The 3809-nt window shown below is 33.4% G+C and overlaps 1 long non-coding RNA gene across 1 annotated transcript; it reads right to left on the bottom strand.

Moving 5' to 3' along the window:
- Positions 1 to 1075: 1075 nt before the first annotated feature.
- Positions 1076 to 3748, bottom strand: LOC117102898. Its single transcript, XR_004444493.1, has 3 exons — positions 2935 to 3748; positions 2059 to 2251; positions 1076 to 1688 (listed from the first exon to the last, which is right to left on the bottom strand). It is a non-coding gene; the product is annotated as an uncharacterized LOC117102898 (long non-coding RNA).
- Between the last annotated feature and the right edge of the window lie 61 nt (positions 3749 to 3809).

The following is a 3809-nucleotide window of genomic DNA, read 5'->3' as shown; positions in this document are numbered from 1 at the left end:
GAGTTACAGGTATGCGATTCAATATAATTTATTATACGTAGAATCTATAAGTTGATAAAAATTATTAAATCTAATATAAATATAATTATATATACTAAAATACTAAATTATAATCGTTAGTAATTGTCAAGTATTATTATAACATGGCTTAAAATGCTACATAACTATACTGTAAGGGACAAACTTCTTATATAATAAAAGCAATTGGAATTAACTCCAGCAAAAACATATTTATAAAATAGCAATATCTCCGCTAATATTGGCCCGATTTACATAATTTTTGTTTTAAAATGCTTCATTCAGTTATGTCTTTCTATTAAAAATAAATAAAAAAATATTTGGGACATTTCAATTTTTTTTTTGGCCTAGCCAAGCCTAGGCCTAGCCAACGCTGGGCTAGGCCTAGACTGCCTAGGCCTAGTCTAGGCCTACCCTAGCCTACGTTACGTATAGGCTGTCTCTTATACACATCTAGATGTGTATAAGAGACAGGTCATATACAGTATATCGTAATACCTGACTGCTTCAATGTTGCTTTATTCCGTGTATAGTAAAACATTTTATATTAACTGTGAGAAAATACACTTGTAATAAATTATTTGCCATGTACAAGGATGATAAATTGTGTTTCAAAATATTTATTTAGTAACACCAGTAGAAGTCTTGAATTTATGTATATTAATAATAATCAATAACCAAGTGAAGCACCAAAAATATGGATGTTGAATATCATCATGAAAGAAGAAATCTTGGCTATGGTAAATAATACGAGACAATCAGACATGATAAATAAAGTAGTGCTGTTAAACTTGCCTAAGACGACTTTGCCATACTCTAATAATTTCTAAGTCGATCTAATTTTACATGCCGAATTTTTGTGTTTTCCATTACCGTAAATGTAAGTCAAATTTTGTTAATGTCAAACAATTTCTCAATGGCATTTTGGATACAACATAGGCAAGTTCAACTATATATTTCAAAACACTTAACAAAAAATGATGTACAACAACAAAATCGAAGCTTTCTTTTAAATTGCAATACCAAATTGATCAGCTAATGTTTAAAAGCTGCAGACATAGGCATAATCCAGCCATTAAAAAATAACCAAATTCATAGAATAACTTTACACCATATATTAAAATAGTTGTTCCTGTATATATTCAGCCACATTTTCATACTGTATTATCAACTTCGCACATTATCTATTTCAAAAGTAATCCTCACAAGTTGTTTTATAATTCTGGGTCACACATTTGCTTCAAAAGGATTACTATTGAATGGGATTACACTGTTTTAAAAGAAGAAATTACAACACTTACAATACCATTTATTAACATTAAAGATATTTTGCAAATAACACAACTTCTAAAAATAAACAGGTACAGTAAAACTGGTACAGTATTATTTATTTATTTATTATAAATTTAGCATGCACATTGTAATACAGTGCTGCAATATAAACCAGATGCGTAAAAAACAAAAACTAAGTGTGTGGCATTTCAGTAATGTATCTTTAGGAAAAAAAAATCACTAGAATAAATCATTTAAATTCAATTCTTTTGAAATATTTCGGCCTCAATCACTTGCTGCAGAGTTCTGAGCATCGCCACCTTCTGCTAAGTCCACTTCATCATGTCCACACAGATGGAACTGTTTGCATCAAATCCATTCAAGCCTGTTATTCGCTCCTATTGAGGAATAAATATAGTTACAATAATGCAAAACCAGGTTTGTTAAAAATCAACAATTTTATCAAACACTGGTATTTGCTACTTAATCAATCACACAGTTACCATACTGAGATACTGAAAAGACATTCATCAATTGACAGTATTTTCAGTTAAACAGAACTTTTTTTTTATTACTTGAATCCTTTTGTCTGCTAGTTTGTAATGTATTATTGTTGTAGAAAATAATATTGGTACAAAAAAAAAATCTGACATTAATGTTTCTTAATAAAACACCAATGCTAATATTTTTTTACCATGCTAATATATTTGCTTCATATACTCTGGCTGAACAATGATGAGATATTCACCTAATATTTTCTTTGCTCACCTTAAATTGTGTGTACTGTAGCTTCCATTAAGTTTCAGCAAACAACCAGAGTGTTTCTTGCCAAGGTCTTGCTGGATGCTTGTATGCTTTGTACCACCTCTTTCGTACACTTTTAGTTAGATGCCAATGTTGGGTGACTGTACTCATAGCAAATGTTGGGGTATTCTTGTCTCATCATGGCGATTGACATTACCTGAATGTGACCAGAGTGTCATGTTTAGGCCTATCACCTATCTGGTAGTCTTACAATAAAAAAATAAAAAATTATATATATATATATATATATATATATATATTTGAATTCCACATTTACACAACAGATGGAAGTTAAAAAAGGTCAAAGTTGTGAAAGGCTGACTTTTCGATGAAGTTACTAGTTAGGTTTGGAGTAACATCATGTTATTTAATGGGGCGTTATTGTTGTGTAGCCTAGGCCTCTATATTAACAAATAATCTTATTCTTACAGGCCTTGGTGTTGCCTCTGATGATATAGTGTTATATAGCACATCACCTTTATTCTACAGTGCAGTTTTTAGACATTTAGGCCTAGACAGTTTTTCATAGGACTAGGCATAGCCGGTCTCAGATCAAAGCCTAGGCCTAGAGTAATAGTATTATTAGTAGGCCTAGACCCTAGGAGGCCTATTTATGAAAAAAAATGCACTGGCACAATGTGACAAGTCGCCATGGCATGACAAGTCTAGAGCCTAACGATATTCTAGGCCTTGGCCCAACCTTTTTAGGGCCTAAGTCCGACCATGGTCAGACTAGCTGGGCCTATTAAGGATACGCCGAGGCTAGGCTAGTAGTAGTAGTAGAAAGCTACTAACTTTACCGTCAGCTGGATAAATACTACAGGCTGCGTGCGAACTCACCTGCTGCGGGACTGAAGAGGTTTCCCGGACTGGTGGAGTGCTGCTACTGCTGCTGGGTTGACATTGACTGTGAGTGTGTTAATCTTAGGCATAGGCCTAGGTGTAGGCCTAATTATAGATAAACAAGTCATTTCATAGGACTGATATACGTTTATTAATTCAATTGAATTATTCCTCCATGATTGAATTGATTGACATCGACTAAACCCTCTCTTTGTTACTGGCGTACGTAAACGATCACAAAAACTCACGACTTCACACAATAGTTGTCTATTTATAGACGTTCGATCATCGTCGGGACGATTCCGATCCTCGATCAGCTGCTCGCCAAAATTGACAGCCTGATCATGATTAATGAGTTCGTTAGAAAATTGCTTCCCAGTTAATACACTCAACAATAACCAGCCGCGTTTTCATCTGATTTTCATGTCTCACTCACTGTTCCATGGTATCCCTGGTGTTTCTATAATTATCGTTACATCACAACATTTTTGTTCTATTCCCCAGTATTTTTTACTCACCAAAGATTAAATAAACAATATGGCGACTTCTGTCATTCCCCCCACCCCCTTTAAGCTTGCTTCCTTAAAGGAATTTAAAGCCCCATTCCCGGCAAGATTTCAGTTATTCAGAAAAACTGATTTTTATTTCATTTCATTTATTCAAAATAACCTCCAACAAAGAGAAGCAAGAAAATACAATCAAAACAATGCAATTTAATTTAAAACGTGGCTTGAATAATTAGAAACAGGCATAAAATTCGGACAATACACTCACTAAACTTTCATCTACGAACTGAACTAGAAACGGTTCATGACAAGTTTTGTTTTTTGGGCTCTATTATATGTACATAGGCCTATCACACATATATATAC

This window comes from Anneissia japonica, unplaced genomic scaffold, assembly GCF_011630105.1.
Source record: "Anneissia japonica isolate Jap-2015-1 unplaced genomic scaffold, ASM1163010v1 scaffold285010_len649756_cov215, whole genome shotgun sequence".
NCBI classification, from domain to species: Eukaryota; Metazoa; Echinodermata; class Crinoidea; order Comatulida; family Comatulidae; genus Anneissia; species Anneissia japonica.
The sequence above is the reverse complement of the archived record's forward strand: the minus strand, read 5'-3'. Positions and strand labels throughout refer to the sequence as shown.